The sequence below is a fragment of the Triturus cristatus genome, chromosome 1_1 (assembly GCF_964204655.1).
Source record: "Triturus cristatus chromosome 1_1, aTriCri1.1, whole genome shotgun sequence".
Taxonomy (NCBI): Eukaryota; Metazoa; Chordata; class Amphibia; order Caudata; family Salamandridae; genus Triturus; species Triturus cristatus.
Genome location: NC_140579.1, coordinates 841,545,269 through 841,566,987, shown reverse-complemented (window position 1 = coordinate 841,566,987; position 21,719 = coordinate 841,545,269).

Genomic DNA, 21,719 nt, shown 5'->3' with positions numbered 1-21,719 from the left:
TGTTCTCTGACCTGGAGGGTGGGACTACTGTAATCAGTGTCCTGACCCATGTTGCTTCTGGGGGTACCACGCCAGTTGGGAGTGGGCAGTACTCTGGAAGGGGGTGCAGAGGGAGGGAGTCCTCGCCTCTGACCCCGGCTCAACTGAAGGGTTTAGACCCTAGGTTGGAGGGCCAGGTTCAGGGTGTCCCCCCCGGACCTGGACGCCCAGTTGCAGGATAGAACACCTGAACTGGTGGGCGAATTGCGCAGGACACCTGCCCCAGGTGCCCTGGCAATTCTGGAAGGGGGTACCACTCCAGGTGGGAGGGTACAGAGCCCCAAGGAGAAGGACCGGGTGTGGGAGAGGCCACCCCAGTCTTGGGTCCAGCCGCCGGGTACCGTCCTGGGGCTGGTGGGTCAGTGCCAGGATGTCATACCTGACCTGACAAGGGGGAGAATGGACAAAGGGTGCCAAGCACCTGGGGCTACTGGTCCCCGCTCCCTGGCGCCACAGAGGATTGAGAGCCCTGAGAGGCATACAGCCTGGGTCTCATCCCTGTAGCATTTTGCTGTCTGTCTGTTGGGACCCAACTGTGGGCCAGTTAAGGTTAGGTGCTGCACAGGTGGTGTCCACAGGTGAGGAGAAGGGTTCCCCATGGATTGGCTTGGTGGGCCCTGAGAGTATGGACAGAGGGAGTCCGATAGGTTCAGACTGGCGTAGAAATGGAGTCTGCCCCTGCAGTTGCGGGCCAGGTCCTTGTTCTATCGCCCCAAGCAGGGAAGACCATCACGGTGGTGATTGGTCTACCCTGCGTTTTGGCTGGAAGGGGGTTGTGTTGGACTTAAAACTAAAACTAAACTTTTTGCCTTCCTCCTGTATTTTTTCTGACCTGTTGTTGGCTGTTTTATGACTCTGGGCACCTTACCACTGCTGACCAGTGCTAAGGTGCATATGCTCTCCCTATGGTAACCCCCAAGTCTAACACCCAGCACCTACCACCTCTTTTCAACCCAGCACCTACCACCTCTCTTCAACCCAGCACCTACCACCTCTCTTCATCCCAGCACCTACCACTTCTCTTCAACCCAGTACCTACCACCTCTCTTCAACCAGGCACCTACCACCTCCATTCACCCCAGCACCTTCCATCTCCCTTCAACCCAGCACCTTCCACCCCTGTTCACCCCAGCACCAACCGCCCCTGTTCACCCCAGCACCTACCACCTCTATTCACCCCAGCACCTACCACCTTTCTTCACCCCAGCACCAACCACATTTTTTCACCCCAGCACCTACCACCTCTCTTCACCCCAGCACCTACCACATCTCTTCACACCAGCACCTGCAACCTCTCTTCACCATAGCACCAACCACCTCTCTTCATGGCACCACTTACCACCTCTATTCACCCCAGCACCTACCACCTCTCCTCGCCCAAGACCCTACCATCTCTGTTTACCCCAGCACCTACCACCTCTCCTCGCCCTAGCACCTACCACCTCTCTTCACCTCAGCACCTTCCACCTACCTTCACCCCAGCACCTTCCGTCTCTCTTCACCCCAGCACCTCCCGCCTCTCTTCACCCCAGCACCTTCCGCCTCTCTTCACCGCAGCACCTACCAACTCTCTTCACCACAGCACCTACCGCCTCTCTTCACCCCAGCACCTACGGCCTCTCAACACCCCAGCACCTACCGCCTCTCTTCACCCCAGCACCTAACGCCCCTCTTCACCCCAGCACCTACCACCTCTCTTCGCCCCAGCACCTTCCACCTCTCTTCACCCCAGCATCTTCCACCTCCATTCACCCCAGCACCTTCCATCTCCCTTCAACCCAGCACCTTCCACCCCTGTTCACCCCAGCACCAACCGCCCCTGTTCACCCCAGCAACTACCACCTCTATTCACCCCAGCACCTACCACCTTTCTTCACCCCAGCACCAACCACATTTTTTCACCCCAGCACCTACCACCTCTCTTCACCCCAGCACCTACCACATCTCTTCACACCAGCACCTGCAACCTCTCTTCACCATAGCACCAACCACCTCTATTCATGGCACCACTTACCACCTCTTTTCACCCCAGCGTCTACCACCTCTATTTACCCCAGCACTTACCACATTTTTTCACCCCAGCACTACCCACCTCTCTTCACCCCAGCACATACCACCTCTCTTCACCCCAGCACCTACCACCTCTCTTCACCCCAGCCACATCTCTTCACACCAGCACCTGCCAACTCTCTTCACCCTAGCACCTGTCTTCATCCCAGCACCTACCACCTCTCCTCACACAAGCACCTACTGCCTCTCTTCAGCCCAGCACCTACCACCTCTGTTCACCCCAGCACCTACAACCTCTCTTCACCCCAGCACCTACAACCTCTCTTCACCCCAGCACCTACCGCCTCTCTTCAACCCAGCACCTACCGCCTCTATTCAACCCAGCACCTACCACCTCTCTTCAACCCAGCACCTACCACCTCTATTCAACCCAGCACCTACCACCTCTCTTCAACCCAGCCCCTACCACCTCTCTTCATCATAGCACCTACCACCTCTCTTCAATCCAGCACCTACCACCTCTCTTCAACCAGGCACTTGCCACCTCTCTTCACCCCAGCACCTACCACTTCTCATCGCCCCAACACCTACCACCTCACTTCACCCCAGCACCTACCACATCTCTTCACACCAGCACCTGCCACATTTCTTCACTCCAGCACCTACTGCCTCTCTTCGCCCCAGCACCTACCCAGCACCTACCCAGCACCAATGAGTGGTGGCCCCCATCTTTGGGAACCTGCCCTATGCCATCTTGTTCGGCTAGGAATCTCGGCGTTATATTTGACACCTCACTGAATATGACTCTACAGGTTAATAGAACGATGGCCACCTGTTGGGGGGTTATCAAGATTCTGAGGAGAATTGTTCACTATCTCTCCCCTCAGGCTCGTAAGCAGACGGTAGTTGCTCTAGTGGGTTCTAGATTGGACTATTGTAATGCTTTGTATGCTGAGATCAACAAGGGTCTCATCTCTCGCCTCCAGGTGGTACAGAATGCCGCAGCAAGATTTGTTATTGCTGCACCCTCTTTGTCCTCGGCTACGTTAGCCAGAAAAAGTCTGCACTGGCTTCCAATCCAGCAGAGGATTTCTTTTAAACTCTTGTGCTTAGTGTTTGGAGCCCTATTCTCCGGATCCTCTAATGCACTAGGTTCTTTGCTAACCTTCTACACTCCGAGTAGGAGCTTGCGTTCCTCTGAGAAGAATCTTTTGGTAGTTCCTCGGGTAAAGAAAGCCAGATGGGGTGGTAGAGCTTTCTCCAACTTGCTCCCCATTTATGGAATACCCTTCCCGCAGAAATTAAGGCCCAACCGTCACTAGTCCAGATTAAAAAAGCACTCAAAACATGGTGTTTTATTAAGGCCTACCAGTAAGCAAGTTTATTGTACTTATCTAGCTTTTGGTTAGGCGCCTTGATGCTATTTGGGCTGAGTTGCGCTGCATAAATCTGTTTTCATTCATTCACCTCTCCTCGCCCTAGACCCTACCATCTCTGTTTACCCCAGCACCTACCACCTCTCCTCACCCTAGCACCTACCACCTCTCTTTACCGCTGCACCTACCACATCTCTTCACTCCAGCACCTACCACCTCTCTTCACCCCAGCACTTTCCACCTCTCTTCACCACAGCACCTTCCGTCTCTCTTCACCCCAGCACCTTCCGCCTCTCTTCACCCCCAGCACCTACCACCTCTCTTCACCCTAGCACCTACCACCTACTATCTCTCCTCACCGCAGCACCTACCAACTCTCTTCACCCCAGCACCTACCGCCTCTCTTCACCCCAGCACCTACCGCCTCTTTTCACCCCAGCACCTACCACCTCTCCTCACCCCAGCACCTACCGCCTCTCTTTACCCCAGCACCTACCACCTCTCTTCACCCCTGCACCTACCACCTCTCTTCACCCCTGCACCTACCACCTCTCTTCACCCCAGCACCTACCACCTCTCCTCGCCCTAGCACCTAACACCTCTCTTCACCGCTGCACCTTCCACCTCTCTTCACCCCTGCACCTAACACCTCTCTTCACCCCAGTACCTACCACCTCTCTTCACCCCAGCACCTACTATCTCTCCTCGCCCTAGCACCTACCACCTCTCTTCACCGCTGCACCTACCACATCTCTTCACTCCAGCACCTACCACCTCTCTTCACCCCTGCACATTCCACCTCTCTTCACCCCAGCACCTTCCGCCTCTCTTCACCCCAGCACCTTCCGCCTCTCTTCACCCCAGCACCTTCCGCCTCTCTTCACCCCAGCACCTTCCGCCTCTCTTCACCCCAGCACCTACCGCTTCTCTTCACCCAAGCACCTACCGCCTCTCTTCACCCCAGCACCTACCGCCTCTCTTCAACCCAGCACCTACCGCCTCTCTTCAACCCAGCACCTGCCACCTCTCTTCAACCCAGCACCTGCCACCTCTCTTCAACCAGGCACCTTCCACCTCTCTTCACTCCAGCACCTACCGCCTCTCTTCACCCCAGCACCATCCGCCTCTCTTCACCCCAGCACCTTCCGCCTCGCTTCACCACAGCACCTTCCGCCTCTCTTCACCCCAGCACCTTCCGCTTCTCTTCACCCCAGCACCTACCCCCTTTCTTCACCCCAGCACCTACCACCTTTCTTCACCCCACCAACTCCAGCATCTACCACCTCCCTTCACCCTAGCACCTCTCTTCACCCCAGTACCGATCACCTCTCCTCACACCAGCACCTACTGCCTCTCTTTACCCCAGCATCTACCACCTCTCCTCACCCTAGCACCTACCACCTCTGTTCAACCCGGCACCTACTACCTCTCTTTACCCCAGCACCTACCACCTCTCTTTACCCAAGCACCTACCACCTCTCTTCACCCTAGCACCTACCAACTCTCTTTACCCCTGCACCTACCAACTCTGTTCTCCCCAGCACCTACCAACTCTCTTCACCCCAGCACCTACCAACACTCTTCACCCCAGAACCTACCACCTTTCTTCACCCTAGCACCTCCAGCATCTACCACCTTTCTTCACCCCAGCACCTCCATCATTTACCACCTCTCTTCACCCCAGCACCTACCACCTTTCTTCACCCCAGCAACTCCAGCATCTACCACCTCTCTTCACCCCAGCACCTACCACCTCTCTTCACCCCAGCACCTACCACCTCTCTTCACCCCAGCACCTACCACCTCTCTTCACCCCAGCACCTACCACCTCTCCTCGCCCTAGCACCTACCACCTACTACCTCTCTTCACTGCAGTACCTACCACATCTCTTCACCTCAACACGTACCACCTCTCCTCGCCCTAGCACCTACCACCTCTGTTCACCCCGGCACCTACTACCTCTCTTTACCCAAGCACCAACGACCTCTCTTCACCCTAGCACCTACCAACTCTCTTCACCCCTGCACCTACCAACTCTGTTCACCCCAGCACCTACCAACTCTCTTCACCCCAGCACCTTCCACCCCTGTTTACCCCAGCACCTTCCACCCCTGTTTACCCCAGCACCAACCGCCCCTGTTCACCCCAGCTCCTACCACCTCTCCTCGCCCTAGCACCTACCATCTCTCTTTACCCCAGCACCTACCACTTCTCTTTACCCCAGCAACTACCGCCTCTCTTCACCCCAGCACCAACCACCTCTCTTCACCCCAGCACCTACCACCTCTCCTCGCCCTAGCACCTACCACCTCTCTTTACCCCAGCACCTACCACCTCTTTCCCCAGGCACCTACAGCCTCTCTTCAACCCAGCACCTACCCTCTCTCTTCACCCCAGCACCTACCGCCTCTCTTCACCCCAGCACCTACCGCCTCGTTTCACCCCAGCACCTACCACTTCTCTTCACCCCAGCTCCTCCAGTATCTGCCACCTCTTTTCACCCCAGCACCTACCACCTCTGTTCACCCCAGCACCTACCGCCTCTCTTCACCCCAGCACCTACCACATTTCTTCACTCCAGCACCTACCAATGCTCGTGACACCAGCACCTACCACCTCTCTTCACCCCAGCACCTACCACATCTCTTCACACCAGCACCTGCAACCTCTCTTCACCATAGCACCTACCACCAACCACCTCTCTTTATGGCACCACCTACCACCTCTTTTCACCCCAGCGCCTACCACCTCTCTTTACCCCAGCACTTACCCTCTGTTCACCCCAGCACCTACAACATCTCTTCACCCCAGCACCTATAACCTCCCTTCACCCCAGCACCTACAACCTCTACACCTCAGCACCTACCACCTCTCTTCTCCCCAGCACCTACCGCCTCTCTTCACCCCAGCACCTACCGCCTCTCTTCAACCCAGCACCTACCACCTCTCTTCAACCCAGCACCTGCCACCTCTCTTCAACCAGGCACCTTCCACCATTCTTCACTCCAGCACCTACCGCCTCTCTTCACCCCAGCACCATCCGCCTCTCTTCACCCCAGCACCTTCCGCCTCTCTTCACCACAGCACCTTCCGCCTCTCTTCACCCCAGCACCTTCCGCTTCTCTTCAGCCCAGCACCTACCTCCTATCTTCACCCCAGCACCTACCACCTGTCTTCACTCCAGCACCTACCGCATCTCTTCACCCCAGCACCTACCACCTCTCTTCACCCCAGCACCTACCCCCTTTCTTCACCCCAGCACCTACCACCTTTCTTCACCCCACCAATTCCAGCATCTACCACCTCCCTTCACCCTAGCTACTCTCTTCACCCCAGTACCGATCACCTCTCCTCACACCAGCACCTACTGCCTCTCTTTACCCCAGCATCTACCACCTCTCCTCACCCTAGCACCTACCACCTCTGTTCAACCCGGCACCTACTACCTCTCTTTACCCCAGCACCTACCACCTCTCTTTACCCAAGCACCTACCACCTCTCTTCACCCTAGCACCTACCAACTCTCTTTACCCCTGCACCTACCAACTCTGTTCTCCCCAGCACCTACCAACTCTCTTCACCCCAGCACCTACCAACACTCTTCACCCCAGAACCTACCACCTTTCTTCACCCTAGCACCTCCAGCATCTACCACCTTTCTTCACCCCAGCACCTCCATCATTTACCACCTCTCTTCACCCCAGCAACTACCACCTTTCTTCACCCCAGCAACTCCAGCATCTACCACCTCTCTTCACCCCAGCACCTACCACCTCTCTTCACCCCAGCACCTACCACCTCTCTTCACCCTAGCACCTACCACCTCTCTTCACCCCAGCACCTACCACCTCTCTTCACCTTAGCACCTACCACCTCGCCTCGCCCTAGCACCTACCACCTATTACCTCTCTTCACTGCAGTACCTACCACATCTCTTCACCTCAACACCTACCACCTCTCCTCGCCCTAGAACCTACCACCTCTGTTCACCCCGGCACCTACTACCTCTCTTTACCCCAGCACCTACCACCTCTCTTTACCCAAGCACCAACGACCTCTCTTCACCCTAGCACCTACCAACTCTCTTCACCCCTGCACCTACCAACTCTCTTCACCCCTGCACCTACCAACTCTCTTCACCCCAGCACCTTCCACCCCTGTTTACCCCAGCACCTTCCACCCCTGTTTACCCCAGCACCAACCGCCCCTGTTCACCCCAGTTCCTACCACCTCTCCTCGCCCTAGCACCTACCATCTCTCTTTACCCCAGCACCTACCACTTCTCTTTACCCCAGCACCTACCACCTCTCAGGACCCCAGCAACTACCGCCTCTCTTCACCCCAGCACCAACCACCTCTCTTCACCCCAGCACCTACCACCTCTCCTCGCCCTAGCACCTACCACCTCTCTTTACCCCAGCACCTACCACCTCTTTCTCCAGGCACCTACAGCCTCTCTTCACCCCAGCACCTACCCTCTCTCATCACCCCAGCACCTACCGCCTCTCTTCACCCCAGCACCTACCGCCTCTCTTCACCCCAGCACCTACCGCCTCTCTTCACCCCAGCTCCTCCAGTATCTGCCACCTCTTTTCACCCCAGCACCTACCACCTCTGTTCACCCCAGCACCTACTGCCTCTCTTCACCCCAGCACCTACCACATTTCTTCACTCCAGCACCTACCAATGCTCGTGACACCAGCACCTACCACCTCTCTTCACCCCAGCACCTACCACATCTCTTCACACCAGCACCTGCAACCTCTCTTCACCATAGCACCTACCACCAACCACCTCTCTTCATGGCACCACCTACCACCTCTTTTCACCCCAGCGCCTACCACCTCTCTTTACCCCAGCACTTACCACCTCTGTTCACACCAGCACCTACAACATCTCTTCACCCCAGCACCTATAACCTCCCTTCACCCCAGCACCTACAACCTCTACACATCAGCACCTACCGCCTCTCTTTACCCTAGCACCTACCACCTACTATCTCTCTTCACCGCAGCACCTACCAACTCTCTTCACCACAGCACCTTCCGCCTCTCTTCACCCCAGCACCTACCGCCTCTCAACACCCCAGTACCTACCGCCTCTCTTCACCTCAGCACCTACCGCCTCTCTTCACCCCAGCACCTACCACCTCTCCTCGCCCCCGCACCTTCCACCTCTCTTCACCCCAGCATCTTCCACCTCCATTCACCCCAGCACCTTCCATCTCCCTTCAACCCAGCACCTTCCACCCCTGTTCACCCCAGCACCAACCGCCCCTGTTCACCCCAGCACCTACCACCTCTATTCACCCCAGCACCAACCACATTTCTTCACCCCAGCACCTACCACCTCTCTTCACCCCAGCACCTACCACATCTCTTCACACCAGCACCTGCAACCTCTCTTCACCATAGCACCAACCACCTCTCTTCATGGCACCTCCTACCACCTCTTTTCACCCCAGCGCCTACCACCTCTATTTACCCCAGCACTTACCTCATTTTTTCACCCCAGCACTACCCACCTCTCTTCACCCCAGCACCTACCACCTCTCTTCACCCCAGCACCAGCCACATCTCTTCACACCAGCACCTGCCAACTCTCTTCACCCTAGCACCTGTCTTCATCCCAGCACCTACCACCTCTCCTCACACAAGCACCTACTGCCTCTCTTCAGCCCAGCACCTACCACCTCTGTTCATCCCAGCACCTACAACCTCTCTTCACCCCAGCACCTACCGCCTCTCTTCAACCCAGCACCTACCACCTCTATTCAACCCAGCACCTACCACCTCTCTTCAACCCAGCACCTACCACCTCTTTTCAACCCAGCACCTACCACCTCTCTTCAACCCAGCCCCTACCACCTCTCTTCATCCCAGCACCTACCACCTCTCTTCAACCCAGCCCCTACCACCTCTCTTCATCCCGGCACCTACCACCTCTCTTCAACCCAGCACCTACCACCTCTCAACACCCCAGCACCTACCACCTCTCTTCACCTCAGCACCTACCACCTCTCCTCGCCCCAGCACCTACCACCTCTCTTCACCCCAGCACCTGACACCTCTCTTCACCCCAGCACCAGCCACATCTCTTCACACCAGCACCTGCCAACTCTCTTCACCCTAGTCCTTGTCTTCATCCCAGCACCTACCACCTCTCCTCACACAAGCACCTACTGCCTCTCTTCACCCCAGCACCTACCACCTCTGTTCACCGCCGCACCTACAACATCTCTTCACCCCAGCACCTATAACCTCCCTTCACCCCAGCACCTACAACCTCTACACCTCAGCACCTACCGCCTCTCTTCACCCCAGCACCTCCAGCATCTGCCACCTCTTTTCACCCCTGCACCTACCACCTCTGTTCACCCCAGCACCTACCGCCTCTCTTCACCCCAGCACCTACCACATTTCTTCACTCCAGCACCTACCAATGCTCGTGACACCAGCACCTACCACCTCTCTTCACCCCAGCACCTACCACATCTCTTCACACCAGCACCTGCAACCTCTCTTCACCATAGCACCTACCACCAACCACCTCTCTTCATGGCACCACCTACCACCTCTTTTCACCCCAGCGCCTACCACCTCTCTTTACCCCAGCACTTACCACCTCTGTTCACCCCAGTACCTACAACATCTCTTCACCCCAGCACCTATAACCTCCCTTCACCCCAGCACCTACAACCTCTACACCTCAGCATCTACCACCTCTCTTCTCCCCAACACCTACCGCCTCTCTTCACCCTAGCACCTAGCACCTACTATCTCTCTTCACCGCAGCACCTACCAACTCTCTTCACCACAGCACCTACCGCCTCTCTTCACCCCAGCACCTACCGCCTCTCAACACCCCAGTACCTACCGCCTCTCTTCACCTCAGCAACTACCACCTCTCTTCACCCCAGCACCTACCACCTCTCCTCGCCCCGCACCTTCCACCTCCCTTCACCCCAGTATCTTCCACCTCCATTCACCCCAGCACCTTCCATCTCCCTTCAACCCAGCACCTTCCACCCCTGTTCACCCCAGCACCAACCGCCCCTGTTCACCCCAGCACCTACCACCTCTATTCACCTCAGCACCAACCACATTTCTTCACCCCAGCACCTACCACCTCTCTTCACCCCCGCACCTACCACATCTCTTCACACCAGCACCTGCAACCTCTCTTCACCATAGCACCAACCACCTCTCTTCATGGCACCACCTACCACCTCTTTTCACCCCAGCGCCTACCACCTCTATTTACCCCAGCACTTACCTCATTTTTTCACCCCAGCACTACCCACCTCACTTCACCCCAGCACCTACCACCTCTCTTCCCCCCAGCACCAGCCACATCTCTTCACACCAGCACCTGCCACCTCTGTTCATCCCAGCACCTACAACCTCTCTTCACCCCAGCACCTACCGCCTCTCTTCAACCCAGCACCTACCACCTCTCTTCAACCCAGCACCTACCACCTCTTTTCAACCCAGCACCTACCACCTCTCTTCAACCCAGCCCCTACCACCTCTCTTCATCCCAGCACCTACCACCTCTCTTCAACCCAGCCCCTACCACCTCTCTTCATCCCGGCACCTACCACCTCTCTTCAACCCAGCACCTACCACCTCTCTTCAACCCAGCACCTACCACCTCTCAACACCCCAGCACGTACCGCCTCTCTTCACCTCAGCACCTACCACCTCTCCTCGCCCCAGCACCTACCACCTCTCTCCACCCCAGCACCTGACACCTCTCTTCACCCCAGCACCAGCCACATCTCTTCACACCAGCACCTGCCAACTCTCTTCACCCTAGCACCTGTCTTCATCCCAGCACCTACCACCTCTCCTCACACAAGCACCTACTGCCTCTCTTCACCCCAGCACCTACCACCTCTGTTCACCCCAGCACCTACAACATCTCTTCACCCCAGCACCTATAACCTCCCTTCACCCCAGCACCTACCACCTCTCTTCTCCCCAGCACCTACCGCCTCTCTTCACCCTAGCACCTAGCACCTACTATCTCTCTTCACCGCAGCACCTACCAACACTCTTCACCACAGCACCTACCACCTCTCTTCACCCCAGCACCTACCGCCTCTCTTCACCTCAGCACCTACTGCCTCTCTTCACCCCAGCACCTTCCACCTCTCCTCATCCCAGCACCTTCCACCTCCCTTCACCCCAGCATCTTCCACCTCCATTCACCCCAGCACCTTCTATCTCCCTTCAACCCAGCACCTTCCACCCCTGTTCACCCCAGCACCAACCGCCCCTGTCCAACCCAGCACCTACCACCTCTATTCACCCCAGCACCTACCACCTTTCTTCACCCCAGCACCAACCACATTTATTCACCCCAGCACCTAACACCTCTCTTCACCCCAGCACCTACCACATCTCTTCACTCCAGCACCTGCAACCTCTCTTCACCATAGCACCAACCACCTCTCTTCATGGCACCACCTACCACCTCTTTTCACCCCAGTGCCTACCACCTCTATTTACCCCAGCACTTACCACATTTTTTCACCCCAGCACTACCCACCTCTCTTCACCCCAGCACCTACCACCTCTCTTCACCCCAGCACCTACCACCTCTCTTCAACCCAGCACCAGCCACATCTCTTCACACCAGCACCTGCCAACTCTCTTCACCCTAGCACCTGTCTTCATCCCAGCACCTACCACCTCTCCTCACACAAGCACCTACTGCCTCTCTTCAGCCCAGCACCTACCACCTCTGTTCACCCCAGCACCTACAACCTCTCTTCACCCCAGCACCTACAACCTCTCTTCACCAAAGCACCTACCGCCTCTCTTCAACCCAGCACCTACCGCCTCTATTCAACCCAGCACCTACCACCTCTCTTCAACCCAGCACCTACCACCTCTTTTCAACCCAGCACCTACCACCTCTCTTCAACCCAGCACCTACCGCCTCTATTCAACCCAGCACCTACCACCTCTCTTCAACCCAGCACCTACCACCTCTTTTCAACCCAGCACTTACCACCTCTCTTCAACCCAGCCCCTACCACCTCTCTTCATCCCGGCACCTACCACCTCTCTTCAACCCAGCACCTACCACCTCTCAACACCCCAGCACCTACCACCTCTCTTCATCCCGGCACCTACCACCTCTTTTCACACCAGCACCTACCACCTCTCTTCACCCGTTCACCCCAGCACCTACCACCTCTCTTCAACCCAGCCCCTACCACCTCTCTTCATCCCAGCACTTACCACCTCTCTTCAACCCAGCACCTACCACCTCTCTTCAACCAGGCACTTGCCACCTCTCTTCACCCCAGCACCTACCACTTCTCATCACCCCAACACCTACCACCTCACTTCACCCCAGCACCTACCACATCTCTTCACACCAGCACCTGCCACATTTCTTCACTCCAGCACCTACTGCCTCTCTTCACCCCAGCACCTACCACCTCTCCTCGCCCGAGACCCTACCATCTCTGTTTACCCCAGCACCTACCACCTCTCCTCGCCCTAGCACCTACCACCTCTCTTCACTGCTGCACCTACCACATCTCTTCACCGCAGCACCTTCCGTCTCTCTTCACCCCAGCACCTTCCGCCTCTCTTCACCCCAGCACCCTCCACCTCTCTTCAACCCAGCACCTACCACCTCTCTTCACCCTAGCACCTAGCACCTACTATCTCTTTTCACCGCAGCACCTACCAACTCTCTTCACCCCAGCACCTACCGCCTCTCTTCACCCCAGCACCTACCGCCTCTCAACACCCCAGCACCTACCGCCTCTCAACACCCCAGCACCTACCGCCTCTCATCACCCCAGCACCTACCACCTCTCCTCACCCCAGCACCTACCGCCTCTCTTTACCCCAGCACCTACCACCTCTCTTCACCCCTGCACCTACCACCTCTCTTCACCCCAGTACCTACCACCTCTCTTCACCCCAGCACCTACCACCTCTCCTCGCCCTAGCACCTACCACCTCTCCTCACTGCTGCACCTATCACATCTCTTCACTCCAGCACCTACCACCTCTCTTCACCCCTGCACCTTCCACCTCTCTTCACCCCAGCACCTTCCGCCTCTCTTCAACCCAGCACCTTCCGCCTCTCTTCACCCCAGCACCTTCCGCCTCTCTTCACCCCAGCACCTACCGCTTCTCTTCACCCAAGCACCTACCGCCTCTTTTCACGGTAGCACCTACCACCTCTCTTCACCCCAGCACCTACCGCCTCTCTTCAACCCAGCACCTACTGTCTCTCTTCAACCCAGCACCTGCCACCTCTCTTCAACCCAGCACCTGCCACCTCTATTCAACCAGGCACCTTCCACCTCTCTTCACTCCAGCACCTACAGCCTCTCTTCACCCCAGCACCTACCGCCTCTCTTCACCCCAGCACCTACCGCCTCTCTTCACCCCAGCACCTACCCCCTTTCTTCACCCCAGCACCTACAACCTTTCTTCACCCCACCAATTCCAGCATCTACCACCTCCCTTCACCCTAGCACCTCTCTTCACCCCAGTAGCGATCACCTCTCCTCACACCAGCACCTACTGCCTCTCTTTACCCCAGCACCTACCACCTCTCCTCACCCTAGCACCTACCAGCTCTGTTCACCCCGGCACCTACCACCTCTCTTTACCCAAGCACCTACCACCTGTCTTCACACTAGCACCTACCAACTCTCTTCACCCCTGCACCTACCAACTCTGTTCACCCCAGCACCTACCACCTCTTCACCCCAGCACCTACCACATTTCTTCACTCCAGCACCTACCAACGCTCGTGACCCCAGCACCTACCACCTCTCTTCACCCCAGCACCTACCACATTTCTTCACACCAGCACCTGCAACCTCTCTTCACCATAGCACCTACCACCAACCACCTCTCTTCATGGCACCACCTACCACCTCTTTTCACCCCAGCGCCTACCACCTCTCTTCACCCCAGCACCTACCACCTCTCCTCGCCCTAGACCCTACCATCTCTGTTTACCCCAGCACCTACCACCTTCCTCGCCCTAGCACCTACCACCTCTCTTCACCGCTGCACCTACCACATCTCTTCACTCCAGCACCTACCACCTCTCTTCACCCCAGCACTTTCCACCTCTCTTCACCACAGCACCTTCCGTCTCTCTTCACCCCAGCACCTTCCGCCTCTCTTCACCCCAGCACCTTCCGCCTCTCTTCACCCCAGCACCTACCGCCACTCCTTACCCGTTCAACCCAGCATCTACCACCTCTCTACACCCCAGCACATACCACCTCTCTTCAACCCAGCCCCTACCACCTCTCTTCATCCCAGCACCTACCACCTCTCTTCAACCCAGCACCTACCACCTCTCTTCAACCAGGCACTTGCCACCTCTCTTCACCCCAGAACCTACCACTTCTCATCACCCCAACACCTACCACCTCACTTCACCCCAGCACCTACCACATCTCTTCACACCAGCACCTGCCACATTTCTTCACTCCAGCACCTACTGCCTCTCTTCACCCCAGCACCTACCACCTCTCCTCGCCCTAGACCCTACCATCTCTGTTTACCCCAGCACCTACCACCTCTCCTCGCCCTAGCACCTACCACCTCTCTTCACTGCTGCACCTACCACATCTCTTCACCGCAGCACCTTCCGTCTCTCTTCACCCCAGCACCTTCTGCCTCTCTTCACCTCAGCACCCTCCACCTCTCTTCAACCCAGCACCTACCACCTCTCTTCACCCTAGCACCTAGCACCTACTATCTCTTTTCACCGCAGCACCTACCAACTCTCTTCACCCCAGCACCTACCGCCTCTCTTCACCCCAGCCTCTCAACACCCCAGCACCTACCGCCTCTCAACACCCCAGCACCTACCGCCTCTCAACACCCCAGCACCTACCGCCTCTCATCACCCCAGCACCTACCGCCTCTCTTTACCCCAGCACCTACCACCTCTCTTCACCCCTGCACCTACCACCTCTCTTCACCCCAGTACCTACCACCTCTCTTCACTCCAGCACCTACCACCTCTCCTCGCCCTAGCACCTACCACCTCTCTTCACTGCTGCACCTATCACATCTCTTCACTCCAGCACCTACCACCTCTCTTCACCCCTGCACCTTCCACCTCTCTTCACCCCAGCACCTTCCGCCTCTCTTCACCCCAGCACCTTCCGCCTCTCTTCACCCCAGCACCTTCCGCCTCTCTTCACCCCAGCACCTACCGCTTCTCTTCACCCAAGCACCTACCGCCTCTTTTCACGGTAGCACCTACCACCTCTCTTCACCCCAGCACCTACCGCCTCTCTTCAACCCAGCACCTACTGCCTCTCTTCAACCCAGCACCTGCCACCTCTCTTCAACCCAGCACCTGCCACCTCTATTCAACCAGGCACCTTCCACCTCTCTTCACTCCAGCACCTACAGCCTCTCTTCACCCCAGCACCTACCGCCTCTCTTCACCCCAGCACCTACCGCCTCTCTTCACCCCAGCACCTACCCCCTTTCTTCACCCCAGCACCTACAACCTTTCTTCACCCCACCAATTCCAGCATCTACCACCTCCCTTCACCCTAGCACCTCTCTTCACCCCAGTACCGATCACCTCTCCTCACACCAGCACCTACTGCCTCTCTTTACCCCAGCACCTACCACCTCTCCTCACCCTAGCACCTACCACCTCTGTTCACCCCGGCACCTACTACCTCTCTTTACCCCAGCACCTACCACCTCTCTTTACCCAAGCACCTACCACCTGTCTTCACACTAGCACCTACCAACTCTCTTCACCCCTGCACCTACCAACTCTGTTCACCCAAGCACCTACCGCCTCTCTTCACCCCAGCACCTACCGCCTCTCTTCACCCCAGCACCTACCGCCTCTCTTCAACCCAGCACCTACCGCCTCTCTTCAACCCAGCACCTGCCACCTCTCTTCAACCCAGCACCTGCCACCTCTCTTCAACCAGGCACCTTCCACCTCTCTTCACTCCAGCACCTACCGCCTCTCTTCACCCCAGCACCATCCGCCTCTCTTCACCCCAGCACCTTCCGCCTCTCTTCACCACAGCACCTTCCGCCTCTCTTCACCCCAGCACCTTCCGCTTCTCTTCACCCCAGCACCTACCCCCTTTCTTCACCCCAGCACCTACCACCTTTCTTCACCCCACCAATTCCAGCATCTACCACCTCCCTTCACCCTAGCACCTCTCTTCACCCCAGTACCGATCACCTCTCCTCACACCAGCACCTACTGCCTCTCTTTACCCCAGCATCTACCACCTCTCCTCACCCTAGCACCTACCACCTCTGTTCAACCCGGCACCTACTACCTCTCTTTACCCCAGCACCTACCACCTCTCTTTACCCAAGCACCTACCACCTCTCTTCACCCTAGCACCTACCAACTCTCTTTACCCCTGCACCTACCAACTCTGTTCTCCCCAGCACCTACCAACTCTCTTCACCCCAGCACCTACCAACACTCTTCACCCCAGAACCTACCACCTTTCTTCACCCTAGCACCTTCAGCATCTACCACCTTTCTTCACCCCAGCACCTCCATCATTTACCACCTCTCTTCACCCCAGCACCTACCACCTTTCTTCACCCCAGCAACTCCAGCATCTACCACCTCACTTCACCCCAGCACCTACCACCTCTCTTCACCCCAGCACCTACCACCTCTCTTCACCCCAGCACCTACCACCTCTCCTCGCCCTAGCACCTACCACCTCTGTTCACCCCGGCACCTACTACCTCTCTTTACCCAAGCACCAATGACCTCTCTTCACCCTAGCACCTACCAACTCTCTTCACCCCTGCACCTACCAACTCTGTTCACCCCAGCACCTACCAACTCTCTTCACCCCAGCACCTTCCACCCCTGTTTACCCCAGCACCTTCCACCCCTGTTTACCCCAGCACCAACCGCCCCTGTTCACCCCAGCTCCTACCACCTCTCCTCGCCCTAGCACCTACCATCTCTCTTTACCCCAGCACCTACCACTTCTCTTTACCCCAGCACCTACCACCTCTCATGACCCCAGCAACTACCGCCTCTCTTCACCCCAGCACCAACCACCTCTCTTCACCCCAGCACCTACCACCTCTCCTCGCCCTAGCACCTACCACCTCTCTTTACCCCAGCACCTACCACCTCTTTCCCCAGGCACCTACAGCCTCTCTTCAACCCAGCACCTACCCTCTCTCTTCACCCTAGCACCTACCACCTCTCTTCACCCCAGCTCCTCCAGTATCTGCCACCTCTTTTCACCCCAGCACCTACCACCTCTGTTCACCCCAGCACCTACCGCCTCTCTTCACCCCAGCACCTACCACTTTTCTTCACTCCAGCACCTACCAATGCTCGTGACACCAGCCCCTACCACCTCTCTTCACCCCAGCACCTACCACATCTCTTCACACCAGCACCTGCAACCTCTCTTCACCATAGCACCTACCACCAACCACCTCTCTTTATGGCACCACCTACCACCTCTTTTCACCCCAGCGCCCACCACCTCTCTTTACCCCAGCACTTACCACCTCTGTTCACCCCAGCACCTACAACATCTCTTCACCCCAGCACCTATAACCTCCCTTCACCCCAGCACCTACAACCTCTACACCTCAGCACCTACCACCTCTCTTCTCCCCAGCACCTACCGCCTCTCTTCACCCCAGCACCTACCGCCTCTCTTCAACCCAGCACCTACCACCTCTCTTCAACCCAGCACCTGCCACCTCTCTTCAACCAGGCACCTTCCACCATTCTTCACTCCAGCACCTACCGCCTCTCTTCACCCCAGCACCATCCGCCTCTCTTCACCCCAGCACCTTCCGCCTCTCTTCACCACAGCACCTTCCGCCTCTCTTCACCCCAGCACCTTCCGCTTCTCTTCACCCCAGCACCTACCTCCTATCTTCACCCCAGCACCTACCACCTCTCTTCACTCCAGCACCTACCGCATCTCTTCACCCCAGCACCTACCACCTCTCATCACCCCAGCACCTACCGCCTCTCTTCACCCCAGCACCTACCGCCTCTCTTCACCCCAGCACCTACCGCCTCGTTTCACCCCAGCACCTACCGCCTCTCTTCACCCCAGCTCCTCCAGTATCTGCCACCTCTTTTCACCCCAGCACCTACCACCTCTGTTCACCCCAGCACCTACCGCCTCTCTTCACCCCAGCACCTACCAAATTTCTTCACTCCAGCACCTACCAATGCTCGTGACACCAGCACCTACCACCTCTCTTCACCCCAGCACCTACCACATCTCTTCACACCAGCACCTACAACATCTCTTCACCCCAGCACCTACCACCTCTCTTCACCCCAGCACCTACCCCCTTTCTTCACCCCAGCACCTACCACCTTTCTTCACCCCACCAATTCCAGCATCTACCACCTCCCTTCACCCTAGCTACTCTCTTCACCCCAGTACGATCACCTCTCCTCACACCAGCACCTACTGCCTCTCTTTACCCCAGCATCGACCACCTCTCCTCACCCTAGCACCTACCACCTCTGTTCAACCCGGCACCTACTACCTCTCTTTGCCCCAGCACCTACCACCTCTCTTTACCCAAGCACCTACCACCTCTCTTTACCCAAGCACCTACCACCTCTCTTCACCCTAGCACCTACCAACTCTCTTTACCCCTGCACCTACCAACTCTGTTCTCCCCAGCACCTACCAACTCTCTTCACCCCAGCACCTACCAACACTCTTCACCCCAGAACCTACCACCTTTCTTCACCCTAGCACCTCCAGCATCTACCACCTTTCTTCACCCCAGCACCTCCATCATTTACCACCTCTCTTCACCCCAGCACCTACCACCTTTCTTCACCCCAGCAACTCCAGCATCTACCACCTCTCTTCACCCCAGCACCTACCACCTCTCTTCACCCCAGCACCTACCACCTCTCTTCACCCTAGCACCTACCACCTCTCTTCACCCCAGCACCTACCACCTCTCTTCACCCCAGCACCTACCACCTCGCCTCGCCCTAGCACCTACCACCTACTACCTCTCTTCACTGCAGTACCTACCACATCTCTTCACCTCAACACCTACCACCTCTCCTCGCCCTAGAACCTACCACCTCTGTTCACCCCGGCACCTACTACCTCTCTTTACCCCAGCACCTACCACCTCTCTTTACCCAAGCACCAACGACCTCTCTTCACCCTAGCACCTACCAACTCTCTTCACCCCTGCACCTACCAACTCTCTTCACCCCTGCACCTACCAACTCTCTTCACCCCAGCACCTTCCACCCCTGTTTACCCCAGCACCTTCCACCCCTGTTTACCCCAGCACCAACCGCCCCTGTTCCCCCCAGCTCCTACCACCTCTCCTCGCCCTAGCACCTACCATCTCTCTTTAACCCAGCACCTACCACTTCTCTTTACCCCAGCACCTACCACCTCTCAGGACCCCAGCAACTACCGCCTCTCTTCACCCCAGCACCAACCACCTCTCTTCACCCCAGCACCTACCACCTCTCCTCGCCCTAGCACCTACCACCTCTCTTTACCCCAGCACCTACCACCTCTTTCTCCAGGCACCTACAGCCTCTCTTCACCCCAGCACCTACCCTCTCTCATCACCCCAGCACCTACCGCCTCTCTTCACCCCAGCACCTACCGCCTCGTTTCACCCCAGCACCTACCGCCTCTCTTCACCCCAGCTCCTCCAGTATCTGCCACCTCTTTTCACCCCAGCACCTACCACCTCTGTTCACCCCAGCACCTACCGCCTCTCTTCACCCCAGCACCTACCACATTTCTTCACTCCAGCACCTACCAATGCTCGTGACACCAGCACCTACCACCTCTCTTCACCCCAGCACCTACCACATCTCTTCACACCAGCACCTGCAACCTCTCTTCACCATAGCACCTACCACCAACCACCTCTCTTCATGGCACCACCTACCACCTTTTTTCACCCCAGCGCCTACCACCTCTCTTTACCCCAGCACTTACCACCTCTGTTCACCCCAGCACCTACAACATCTCTTCACCCCAGCACCTATAACCTCCCTTCACCCCAGCACCTACAACCTCTACACCTCAGCACCTACTACCTCTCTTCTCTCCAACACCTACCGCCTCTCTTTGCCCTAGCACCTACCACCTACTATCTCTCTTCACCGCAGCACCTACCAACTCTCTTCACCACAGCACCTTCCGCCTCTCTTCACCCCAGCACCTACCGCCTCTCAACACCCCAGTACCTACCGCCTCTCTTCACCTCAGCACCTACCGCCTCTCTTCACACAAGCACCTACTGCCTCTCTTCAGCCCAGCACCTACCACCTCTGTTCATCCCAGCACCTACAACCTCTCTTCACCCCAGCACCTACCGCCTCTCTTCAACCCAGCACCTACCACCTCTATTCAACCCAGCACCTACCACCTCTCTTCAACCCAGCACCTACCACCTCTTTTCAACCCAGCACCTACCACCTCTCTTCAACCCAGCCCCTACCACCTCTCTTCATCCCAGCACCTACCACCTCTCTTCAACCCAGCCCCTACCACCTCTCTTCATCCCGGCACCTACCACCTCTCTTCAACCCAGCACCTACCACCTCTCAACACCCCAGCACCTACCGCCTCTCTTCACCTCAGCACCTACCACCTCTCCTCGCCCCAGCACCTACCACCTCTCTTCACCCCAGCACCTGACACCTCTCTTCACCCCAGCACCAGCCACATCTCTTCACACCAGCACCTGCCAACTCTCTTCACCCTAGCACCTGTCTTCATCCCAGCACCTACCACCTCTCCTCACATAAGCACCTACTGCCTCTCTTCACCTCAGCACCTACCACCTCTGTTCACCGCCGCACCTACAACATCTCTTCACCCCAGCACCTATAACCTCCCTTCACCCCAGCACCTACAACCTCTACACCTCAGCACCTACCGCCTCTCTTCACCCCAGCACCTCCAGCATCTGCCACCTCTTTTCAGCCCTGCACCTACCACCTCTGTTCACCCCAGCACCTACCGCCTCTCTTCACCCCAGCACCTACCACATTTCTTCACTCCAGCACCTACCAATGCTCGTGACACCAGCAACTACCACCTCTCTTCACCCCAGCACCTACCACATCTCTTCACACCAGCACCTGCAACCTCTCTTCACCATAGCACCTACCACCAACCACCTCTCTTCATGGCACCACCTACCACCTCTTTTCACCCCAGCGCCTACCACCTCTCTTTACCCCAGCACTTACCACCTCTGTTCACCCCAGTACCTACAACATCTCTT